The following is a 13,289-nucleotide window of genomic DNA, read 5'->3' as shown; positions in this document are numbered from 1 at the left end:
ACATACAAACACTTTATTTATTGAGTCCAAAATATTAAAGTTCGATGATTTGGTAAAATTGCAAACAGCTAAAATGATGTACAAAGCAAACTATAACCTGCTACCCAAGAATGTACAACAATTCTTCTCAACTAAAGATGGGAAATATAATTTAAAACATTTGTATGCACGTACAACACTTAGAACCTTTAGCATATCAGTATGTGGAATGAAATGATGGGATGGATTAAGTAAAGAAGTTAAACATTGTACTGATATGATCCAGTTTAAGAGGTTGTTCAAATGAATAGTGCTTACAAAGTACAAAGAAGAAGAATTATGAGAAATACTTTCAACCTTTTTGAAAATAAATTATTCTTCATCTCAGTATGTTAATAATGACTGACTTAATTATATATTACAAAACTGTTGTGTTACTCATTAACGGATGTCATTTTACTATAAAAAAGTCAGTAAATGAATGTATATATTTGTAAACGCTCTGAAGTGGGAAAGGGGTAGGATTAAATAAGCTTTGCTTCTTCCTACTCCTTTTCGGACATGATGTAAAGTGAAATGATATGAAATTGTGTGATGTATTATGCTGTAAGTGTGTTCATGTTCGAAATAAACTAAAGAAAGAAGGAAAGAATAATCTCTTAATGAGTAGGTGCGAAACTTTAGCATGCAAGCACGCTAACATTAAAGTGCTAACTTTTTTGCTAACTTTATGTTGTTTTCTTTAATTACACAAGCATACACCTTACAGTCGTATAACTTGGTATGTGACACCTGATAACGTTAGCATGCTATCATGCTAACATTGAAGTGCTAGCTTTTGGAGCTAATTTAGCAACCGTTTACCCTAGAGTCATATAACTTGGTATGTGACAGCTGTTAACTGTTTGTGTGCTAACGTTAGCATGCTAGGGCGCTAACGATAAAGTGCTAACTTTTCTTCCCAAATTTTACACTTTTTTCTTTAATTTCGCAGCGATACACCTTGCAGTCATATTACTTGGTATGTGAAACAAGCTAACTTTTAGCATGTTAATTTTGGCATACCACCATTAACGTGCAAGCTTTTTGAGCTAATTTTGCAACCGTTTACCCTACAGTCATTTAACCTGGTATGTGACACTTGTTACTCTGTTAGCATGCTACTTTTACACTTTTTACTCTAATTCCCCAGCCATACACCTTAGAGTCATATAACTTGGTATGTGACACAAGCTAACTGTTAGCATACTAACGTTAGCTTGCTAACATGCTAACATTAGCGTGCTAACTCTTTGAGCTAGTTTTGCAACCCTTTACACAGAGTCATGTAACTTGGTATGTGACATCTGTTAACTGTTAGCATGCAAACGATAGCATGCTGGCAAGCTAACTTAAGCATGGTAAGTTTTTCATCTAATTTTACTCTTTTTTCTCTATTTTCGCAGCCATATACCTTTGAGTCATATAACTTGGTATATGAATCATGCTAACTGTTTTCATGCTAAAATTTGCACACATGCTAAATGTTAGCATTTTAATGTAAGCATGCTAACATTTTAGGCTAGCAGTGTAGCTCTATTTGTACAGTCATACCTAAAATTATTGGATTTAGACACTCTGCACCGCCTTAAAAGTACGCCGGCTTACGGGGACCCCCGGCCAGAGGTCCATGGCACAAATAGCAGGCCCATCAAAAGAGTGGCCGTGCGCGACCCGAGGGTCCCTTGTTCAATCCCCACCTAGTACCAACCTCGTCATGTCCGTTGTGTCCTGAGCAAGACACTTCACCCTTGCTCCTGATGGGTGCTGGTTAGCACCTTGCATGGCAGCTCCCTCCATCAATGTGTGAATGTGTGTGTGAATGGGTAAATGTGGAAGTAGTGTCAAAGCGCTTTGAGTACCTTGAAGGTAGAAAAGCGCTATACAAGTACAACCCATTTATTTATTTATTTATTGGTAAGAATGATTTTTCAACATATTAAACCAATATTTACAATACATTGCACAACAGGCGTTGTCTTTTTTCTTTGCACAAATGTCCTAAATTCTTTAGAGGGCACTCATTTAAGTGCTCGGAAATGAAACAATTATAGATACTATTATAGAAGTCTAATTCCAAAAAATGTTCTACTTTTAATATTCTTATTTTTAAAATCCAATCATTGTGAGATTAGCAACAATATTGTTTCATTTTATCTAAAAATAAAAAGTATAATTTAGTGCTATTAATCAAAATAATCAATCTTTTGTATTTTGATTGATCGCGTCCATTGTTCGAATGAACTTTAAAAAACGAATATTTTGACAGAAATGCAATTTTTTTGTTGGAATGTCATACATGAACTTTAAAAAAAAAAGTTTGACTTGAATATACGTCATTTATTTGCTCAAAACAGTTTTATTTAGCACTGGCACATTCAACCTAATAGCAAAGACTACTTCCTGACTACAACTACACAACTAGGACAAATTGAAATGAGACTCAGAAGTGTACGACAGCAGTAATGCTAATCAGCTACAAAAACATGAAGCATTTATTACAAAACAAATTAAAATGTACTACCATATAAACACACAAGTTGTTACCGTAAATCAACTGTATCGATTCCCAGGTACTGGGAATAGTTACCGTATGAGATTATTTGCATGGAGTGAGAAGAAAAAGTAAATTGTGGATAAAAAAGGAAAAACGTCACCTTGACAGTATGGCATTTTTTTTTTATTTTTTTTTTCCAAAAAGGACCATAGTCAGACCCAGGTGGTCTGTCAATTATGTGAGGCGCTCGTCCCCACCAAGACCGCTAATACCACACCCACTGAGCTTAACTTTGAAGCAAATTGCTCACAACATGAACGGCCATATGATGGACCGTTACACAAGCGATGCCGCCATATTGCATACAGACAGCTTGTCAGGCTCGTATGGGAAATTTCCGGGACCCCAGATACGAGTGCCTCGGCCATCCTATGACGTAAGCAAGATACGTTCGACATTTCAGAAAGTGACTTTGTGGGATTTCAATATCCAGATATACCGAGGTCGACAATAAATATTTACCATGTGATGTCGTTCTCAATGTTTACATCCCTCTTATCCGCATTCAATAAAACATTATTAATTGCCTTGACTTTGCATATTATTCACAAACAGAATCGGATTTATTGGCCTAGTGCAGGGGTCGGCAACCTAACATGTTGAAAGAGCTGTATTGGACCAAAAATACAAACAACTGATCTGTCTGGAGCCGCAAAAAGTTAAAAGCCTTATATAAGTGTTTTAATGAAGGCAACACATTAAGTAAGTGTCTCAGAGGGTGAGATAACTCCTTGAAATGACTGGCTTAAAACTGCCAAAGATAAAGATGAGTGTGCCCAAGTTAAAGGAATTAATTATAATGGATTGATTACAATCTTTGCAAGCTGGGTAATGTTTGCTGTGGTCTGGAACAACATGGCACACAATCAGAAATGCAGCCAATATTACATACAGATAATGTGAGACATGCAAATATAAATTAAAGACACAGAGGACATAAGTCAAGGAAATTAAATGAACTCAAATATACCTACAAATGAGGCATAATGATGCAATATGTACACACAGCTAGCCTAAATAGCATGTAAGCGTTCACACAAGTCAATAACATCAACAAAGCTCACCTTTGTGCATTCATGCACAGCATAAAACGTTTGGTGGACAAAATGAGACAAAGAAAGAGTGACATAAAACACGTCTTTCTGTCGCAGCGTCGGAGAAAGTTATACATGTAAACAAACTATGGTGAGTTCAAGGACAGCTAAAATTAGTAGGACAAAGCGGCACTCGGCAAATACTGTCAACAGTGAAGCATGAACACAAACATATTAAACAGTGGAATTTCCAACAATTAGGAAGGTTTGTGTCATTTTAGTCCTTCTACAGAAATATTATTAAAACAACAAATGTATTTTTCCCCCAATCTTTTTCCATTTTTGAAAAAGCTCCAAGGAGCCACTGGGGCAGTGCTAAGGAGCCACATGCGGCTCGAGAGCCGCGGGTTGCCAACCCCCGGCCTAGTGTGTAATAAATCAATACCAAAATAATGATGGATACAAGGACACCATCATAAAAGAACTGAAATTGCACGACATGTGGAAAGAAAGGATTGCAGTGGAAGGGGCATTGATTATTTTATTTTATTACAATAAAGCTATCCCCACATAAATATGATCCAAATGACAGTTTTTAAAAAAAAGTAAAAACATATACAGTCGAGTAGGAAAGGCGAAGTATTTAATCCCAGGAACACCATTCCCACCGTCAATCATGGTGGTGGTAGTATTATGCTCTGGGCCTGTTTTGCTGCCAATGGAACTGGTGCTTTACAGAGAGTACATAGGACAATGAAAAAGGAGGATTACCTCCAAATTCTTCAGTACAACCTAAAATCATCATCCCGGAGGTTGGGTCTTGGGTGCAGTTGGGTGTTCCAACAGGACAATGACCCCAAACACACGTCAAAAGTGGTAAAGGAATGGCTAAATCAGGCTAGAATGAAGGTTTTAGAATGGCCTTCGCAAAGACCTGACTTAAACGTTTGGACAATGCTGAAGAAACAAGTCCATGTCAGAAAACCAACACATTTAGCTGAACTGCACCAATTTTGTCAAGAGGAGTGGTCAAAAATTCAAGCAGAGGCTTGTGGATGGCTACCAAAAGCGCCTTATTGCAGTGAAACTTGCCAAGGAACATGTAAGCAAATATTAACATTGCTGTATGTTTACTTTTGACCCAGCAGATATGGTCACATTTTCAGTTGACCCATAATAAATTCATAAAAGAACCAAACTTCATGAATGTTTTTTGTGACCAACAAGTATGTGCTCCAATCACTCTATCACAAAAAAAATAAGAGTTGTAGAAATTATTGGAAACTCAAGACAGCCATGACATTATGTTCTTTACAAGTGTATGTCAACTTTTGATCGCGACTGTATGCTGCATGCCAAGTATTTCTTTGTAACACTGAAAATTAGTGGAGTACCTTAAAACACGCCTTAATATACATCATGTATTTTATGGCGTATTTCATCATTTTAATTTTTGCTTTATTTGTCCTGAAAGTGTGCTGAAATTAAACCTTTGTAAAAGCCCACTTCGTGTTGGAAGACATAATGGTCTCCACTCAAGGATTTGGCTTGTATTCACTCCATGCTTGAGTGAGTACAAGCACACATCATCAGTAAGGTATTGTCACATGCCGGTACGACGTAAAAGGTGTTGCCACAGTAACCAGTATAAACACTTGAACTATAGAAGTGTTCTGGATTGCATGCCAGTAAAAACCAACACGTCTTGGAGCGCTGATTATACACACCGGTTTCCGTTTATTGATTAGTGTCTCCGCCTGCTGCCGCCACTAATCCCTCCCATTTATACACCGATGTCACCATGCCTAAAGTCGCGGGTCCAATGTCCGATCTACACCAGTGGTCCCCAACCTTTTTTGCACCACGGACCGGTTTAATGTAGGCATTATTTTCAGGGACCGGCTTTCCACTTGTGCCAGATAAATACAGCAAAAATAAATGCATGAAAAATGCAACTCACTATAACGCTGAAAGAGTGGGAGCTTTGGACTTGTTTCTTTGCAATGAGATGCAGATGGAAATCAGCCTTTGGCTACAATCTGTCACATTTATATTTTAAATGCTCATTAATGTGCAATGTATCATGTCACAAAGTTATAACAAATATAACAAATGGCAACTCCCTATAAGGATATGTATTATACATCTATAAACAAGCTTATTGGTGTGTCAAGTGGGACAGGTCAAAGTTAAATCGAAGAAAAAGCAGTCATTTATAAATTATTTTATGTTTCCGGCAGCAAATGCGTCACGGACCGGCACTAGGGGACCACTGATCTACAAACGTACACGACAGATTATGTATTTTCATGTTTGTTTACTATGCTACGCCAAGTGAGTTAAGTTTTGCTAGTGACGGAGGCAGATATCTACATATATCCATATTTAAGAGTTACTTCTTTATTCATAGTCTTATTAGAAAACAGCTAGTGTTTTTCCATTTGTTTTCTTTCTGGTTGTCCGCAAGTCCACTGTGAGTTACCTTGACTTTAGGAATGTGAGGAGGACAGATACTCCTTTCCTTATCTGTTCCTGTGTCCAGCTGAGGAAGACAATGGGCATGTGTTCGGGCTGGAGGAAGGGACAACGAGGATGGGAGCGTGAAACACATATAGAAGAGAATGTTTCCGTATTTTAGATTAGATCATTTTAGCTGCGCTAGTGAACGCTTGCTGTACTGGATTGGTCTCACGTTTATTTTCAAAGTTTTGAAAATAAATCACAAAATACCCATTCTGTCTGGTGGTCAAATTGAACTCAGCTTATGTGTCATCAAAAGAACTTGGGAGTGACCAGCAACTTAAATTCCCTGGGAGGAACATCTGGTCCAAACGCAACACTAGGCTAGGCTTTTTGTGGACTTACCAGGTGCACAACCTATTTGTATTTGCTTTGTTTGAGAAGTAAACGAGATGTATCTTACCTGCACGTCCTCCTCATCCTGGAGAACACACCCATCGCCAGAGGTGGGTAGAGTAGCCAGAAATTGTACTCAAGTAAGAGTACTGTTACTTTAGAGATTTATTACTCAAGTAAAAGTAAGGAGTAGTCACCCAAATATTTACTTGAGTAAAAGTAAAAAGTATGTTGTGAAAAAACTACTCAAGTACTGAGTAACTGATGAGTAACATACACACTCATATATATATATATATATATACATATACATTGATATATACAGTATATCATTTATATGTATTTATTTTGCTGTTTTTGTTTACATGTTAAAGGTGTTTTAATGAATATACATGCATGTTTAACATATAGATTCCTTTCTTTCATGAAGACAAGAATATAAGTTGGTGTATTACCTGATTCTGATGACTTGCATTGATTGTAATCAGACAGTAGTGATGATAATGTCCACGTTTTCAAATGGAGGAGAAGAAAAGTTCCTCCTTTCTGTCTAATACCACATGAAAGTGGTGGGTTTTTGGCATCCTATTTGTCCAGCTTCCATATTCGTTTTTATACACTTTACAAGAAATATATTGGCGTCAAACTCCGTAGCTTGCTAGCTTGTTTGCGCTGGCTTTCGGAGACTCTTGTTTTGAAAGCGCAGGCGCGATGGAGCGGCACTTTTATTGTGAAGACAGGAACGTCCTCATGTGCGGTCAGTCTTGAGGCTTTTGACGGGATGTACGGTTGAAATAAAAAAAGTATATTTTTTCCTTCACACTTTTGATTGATTGATTGTAACTTTTATTATTAGATTGCACAGTACAGTACACATTCCGTACAATTGACCACTAAATGGTAACACCCCAATAAGTTTTTCAACTTGTTTAAGTCAGGTCATGTGACCACCTGTCTCTGTTTGATTGGTCCAACGTCACCAGTGACTGCATCTGATTGGTGGAACGAAGTGAAACGTCACCAGTAAGGCAGGCACTTTGAAGGTCTGTCTGACAGACCAAAACAAACAAAGCGTGCATTAACAGATCGATAAAAATTAGTAGCAAGTAGCGAGCTGAATGTAGATAAAAGTAGCGGAGTAAAAGTAGCGTTCCTTCTCTATAAATATACTTAAGTAAAAGTAAAAGTATGTTGCATTAAAACTACTCTTAGAAGTACAATTTATCCCAAAAGTTACTCAAGTAGATGTAACGGAGTAAATGCCCTGCAAAAAATGTTCTATAGAATTTCTAAAGAATATCTCTATAGAATTTCTAATGAACTTTAGGACCGAAGTTCTATAGAACAGGATTCTAAAGAATGGTTCTATAGAACATGGTTCTAAAGAATGGTTCTATAGAACAGGGTTCTAAAGAATGGTTCTATAGATCACCTCTAAAGAATAGTGCTATAGAAGAAAGTTCTAAAGAGTAGTTCTATAGAACAGGCTCCTATGGAATGGCTTTCTGTGGAATACGGTTCAGAATGATGTAGAAATGATTGGGCAGGCATTCTACAAAATCTGTGGTCTAACACTGGCAATGGAGAAAGACAAATATTGCAGTTGAATGAATGTTGACTTGTATTTATTATATACATGTAACTCAAATCTTGACGTAATAAATAAATGTCAGCAGCATAAATCAACATGATCACCGCGCTTCCCCGACTGTTAGAGACGGCTAGACAGGTCCAGCAGAATTTGTTTCTGAGGCCTTCTTTTTTTCCATTTTCTGCGCAATGTTCAGTTTCACTCCAATGATTTTCTTTATCACATTTGCTTCACTTGAGGGATGGAGCTTCTTCACAAAATCTGAAAGATCAATAAAATATACCAGAATTAGTGTCTGCAGACACCAAGACACTAGCTGTCATGCAATGAGTTACACTATGGCATTTTTCAGCTCGATAAAGAGAGTGATGTCTATCATTTAATCAATGCAATGGATAGTCAACACACTGCATACATTGCATATCACGCGTTTCTATGCTGTAAGGCACTTGCACTGCTTGACGCACACAAAATCATATGTGGTGCAATCATGCCAGGCTTTACGAACTGCAACAAATCTGTATCAAATTCTGACAGTGCATGTACACTATTCATTAGCTATATAGAGAATCCATTCAGTGTGTGAAATATTTTTCTAATTATTTTCAGGATTTCACTTTCTTGTGAATCTTGTTGTGTACTTGATGGGTGTCCCCAATGGCGTTCAAACAATCACGAAAGTGCATTAATAGAATTCTAATAAAAATATTTAACTTCAATCTGATTGAAACCATATCCACATCGGGAAGGGGATCTGACACATTCCCTATCTAAAAGTCGTTCACTTCTCAACTTGCAGCAGAACTCACGGAAATTCCCGACGCTAGTTGTTAAATAGTAAGGCGGAGAATGCCGATATAAGATATCAAACGAGAAAAACGTGTAGATATCCGTGCGCTGCGGTTTTTGCTTTGTCACTTGATGTTGGTTTCCGACGAGATCAAAGCTCATGTGACCACCCATGCCTATAAATCTGTCAAAACGAACATCTCGCAGTCAATTCATGGACCAAGCCGACTGGAAGCTATGGATATCTATACTTCATGCCAAACGATCACGGAACGACTTGGAGATAGGAAAAGGGTCAGATCCACTTCCCTGATGTGGATATGGTTTTAATCAGATTGATTTAACTTATACTCACCAATAATAGCAGACACTTTCTTGTCATCCAGTTTTGGTATCTCATGCTTATCCTTAAAAGCATTGGATTTTTTTCCTGTCAAGCTGCTGTTGGCCAGCTCCTCTTTGGCAGAGCGACAGCAGGACGTCGAGCTGATAGTATTGTTGCCTGACGTGATAAGTCGTCCATCTTCATTAGCAGGCCAGGAAGTCCTTTAATAGAAAAAAGTACATTGTGATGCAGACACAATAAAAAAAAAAAATACATTAATAACATGAAGCTGGCGAAATCCAAACCGCTCGGCTCTAACCCCAGCTATCATAATGTAAGGGTATTTTGATAGGAATCTTGTTCAAGTCAAGGGAAACATGGTAAGGAAGCAATCAAAGATGAAAAATATATATAACCATATATATTAATTCATCCTGACCACGCGAAGATTTAATATTTGTCGGTCAAGTATTAATCAGATATCCAGCTGAGACAAAATATCAAGAAGGAAGGGACGTAACTCTTGTTAATATAAGAGAAACACACAAAAACGGACGGACAGACAGACAAACAAACAAGTACCATATGGCCTCCCCTTATTTAGAGGGGAGGACATCACAACTTAGGATGTTGTATATGCAACAGTTCTGAAATTATCCCAAATCATAAATGGATTTTTATTGGAAAAAAGGGGCATAACTCTGGAAAATATTGTCCGAGACGACTCATTTTCGATAGGCTTCTTGTTACGCTAAGATAAATAGATGTAACAAGTTTGGTTTCCGTACATACCATACCATACCATACCAACTTTATTTATAAAGCCCTTTAAAAACAAGCACAGTTGAAAAACAAAGGGCTGTACATCACAAAGAAATGAAGGCAAAGGACAGACTAAAAAATAACATTTAAAACAGAAATAAAATTACACATTTAAAAAGCAAATATAAATTACCCTAAGAACAGTTTGTTAAATAAAAACAGTTTAAAAGTTAAAAACAGTTCAAAAAGTTAAAAGCTAAAAACAGTTCAAAGTCTCATGCTGGGTTAAAAGCCAGTGAATAAAAATGGGTTTTAAGAAGGGTCTTAAAAATAGCCAAAGAAGGGGCCTGTCTCACATGGAGAGGGAGATCGTTCCAGACTTTGGGACCCGCAACAGAGAAAGCTCTGTCCCCTCTGAGCTTGCGCTTTGTTTTGGGTACCTCCAGGATCAGCTGATCAGCTGACCTGAGGGACCGGGTGGGGGCATAGAGGTGGAGCAGCTCAGAGAGGTACGGTGGGGCAAGACCACGTAAGGATTTAAAAACAAGTAAGATAATTTTAAAATGGACTCTAAAAGACACAGGCAGCCAGTGGAGGGAGGCTAAAACAGGAGTAATGTGCTCTCTTTTTCTTGTGTTAGTTAAAAGTCGGGCAGCTGCATTTTGGACCAGCTGCAGACGTGAGAGGGAGGATTGATTTATTCCAAAATACAAAGAGTTACAGTAATCCAGCCGAGATGTGATAAAGGCATGGATTACTGTCTCTAACTGTTGCCTAGAAAGAAGGTTTTTAACCTTGGCCAGCTGACGTAAATAAAAAAAAGCTGGCTTTCACCACTGTGCCAATCTGACGGTCCAATTTAAAATCACAGTCAATACGAAAGCCCAGGTTGGTGACCATGGGCTTAACGTGCAAAGCCAAAGGGCCAAAGTCAACAGGGGGAATGAAACGATTCTGTAAATATTGCGGTGACGGATGGACAGCCGTACATGACGACAATACCCGTAGGCCAAAGTTAGATGAAAATACAGTAATAAGAAAGTTATTTCATACATCGACATGTAAGCATATTTTCCATCAACCTATGATAATTACAATAACATACTTCTAGAATAAGAAAACCTACCTTCAACAACCCTCAATGCATCTTGAAGGGATTTGTTTTCCTCTCTCAACTGGAGGACTTCCTTCTTCAGGGATTCCATTTCTGTACATGTATCTTTCGGTGAAGTTCTTCCCAGCTGAAAATGTCAAAATAGTAAATCAAATGAAATAATTTTTATTATGATTAATTTGGGCGCTCATATGTTTTCCGGAAGCAATTTGTCCTGGATACGGCCCTGACAGCACCATATAAGTTTTACATGTATAAGCAACCTTGTAGGCACATTAATTTGAATATGCTACATGTACATGTAGCAGTAAGCCATTCACACAGGAGGCACTGTTCATCAGGTATTTGTAGTGTTATTTTCATATAAGTAAAAGTATAAACTTGTGTTTTAAAGCAGTTGCCAGGGATGCAATTTTTACGTCCTCGATTTCAAATGAATGCTAGGCACTTGTGATTGTTTGCCTCGAGAGGGTGCTTTGATTAACCAATAAAATCCTATTCTATTCTATTCATGTACTCACAGCAGCAAGTTGGGCCTTCAATTGTGCCCGAGCATCATATCCCACAGCTGTACGGCTTACTTTCCTCTTTTTCTTCTGAAAAATCAAGATTAACAAGAAAACGTGTTCAGTTCTTTTATATGCCATTGAAGTGAAGAAATATGTTTGCAGAAATGATAGATTTTCGAGTACATGCAGAAAGTCTGTCAACACCTCAATTTGTCTTGAATATTATTCTGTCTGAGTTGGTCGAATTGAATCAAAATATTCAATAACTTTAAAGCCTACAATGAAACATGATTTGATTAAATTTTATGATAAAGAAAAACTGACAAGGTACTTCAAAAGTATGGGATTGAATCCTACAAAACCTCACACAGTTGAAACACCACTGAAATAGTGAGTGAGTGAATTAACGTTTAACGTCGCTTTCAACACTATTTCGGTCATATCGCGACAACACCACTGAAATAAAAGTACCTGCTGTCTGTCAGATAGAGTCTCCTCGTCACTTTCATCCTTGCTCTCACTGTCTGATGACCAAGACTTTGGCTGTTTGTTTCTCTTGCCTCTGCCATATTCCAAATCACCAGTAAGGGGTACATCCTTGCCATCCTGAGCGGCTTTCAAATATGGCGTCAGTTCACGTGTGTCTTCTGTGTAAAAACAAATATGTGCCACATTAAGCTAAATTAAACTGTACAGTTAGTCATACATTTCAGCAGCAGATTGTTATCACTAAATTACTTTGGTATACCTACAGTTCTGATGATTCAGAAATTCACCTCAGCGAGAAACAAATTTCACCTTACTTTCCCTTATTTACAGGCTTACAGCCATATTAAAAAATTGTCAAGGTTAAGTCTGTACTATCACGACAATCACCTCAGCATTGCAGATTGAAACATTCAGTATACCAGGGCTGCACTGATGAGAAATTACTATTAATCATGGAAGAAAAAAATTCTATTAATTAAATTTAACTTTACATAAATAAAGTCGAAAGTTCAAGGTGTAAAACCAGAAGTACATTAAATATATCTATATTAAATATATCTATATTAAATATATCTATATTAAATATATCTATATTTAATGTACTTCTGGTAAAACTTATTATTTTTACTGAATTGAAAAGTTTTCAACTTACCACCAAATCTCAGAATTCTTGCCACGTATTTGGTTTGTGACTGCTTCCTTCCTCCTTTGTTGAGTGGCCATGGAACTTGGACTTCTTCATCACTGTCCCAATTTTCTCCATTCATCTTCTCTCGAGAACAGCTCGTTAATATATATTTCGTCTCGATGATCTCGACCTCGTCTCTTTCAAAGAAATGAACAAGGGCATACCTTTCTTGCACCATTGTGAAACCAGACAAATTAACGACTATCGTAAATATTTGAAATGGATCAGTGAACAGGATAAACGACACGTAGTTGAATGAATGGATAACTGCGAATGAACAGCGAGACAATGAAATACGAAAAGCCCGCGGAAAAGGTGATTACAGTTTTCGGATGTACTTTGCTTCGATCAAAATTTTACTTGTATGTTAATAAGTTTATGTATTATGCAGAATTTACCTGTCCTATACAAATAGATTTGTTCATTTTGCTCATTGATTTATTTTTCAGGTACAATCCGGTAATCCAGAGGAAGCCAGCATACCAGATTTTCAGGGCAATATTCCAAGCATCCCCAATGGTGATGAACCTATTCAAGGGGCATCTGACCTGACTAAA

Source organism: Nerophis lumbriciformis, linkage group LG23 (assembly GCF_033978685.3).
Source record: "Nerophis lumbriciformis linkage group LG23, RoL_Nlum_v2.1, whole genome shotgun sequence".
Lineage (NCBI taxonomy): Eukaryota > Metazoa > Chordata > Actinopteri > Syngnathiformes > Syngnathidae > Nerophis > Nerophis lumbriciformis.
Note: the sequence above shows the minus strand (reverse complement) of the source record.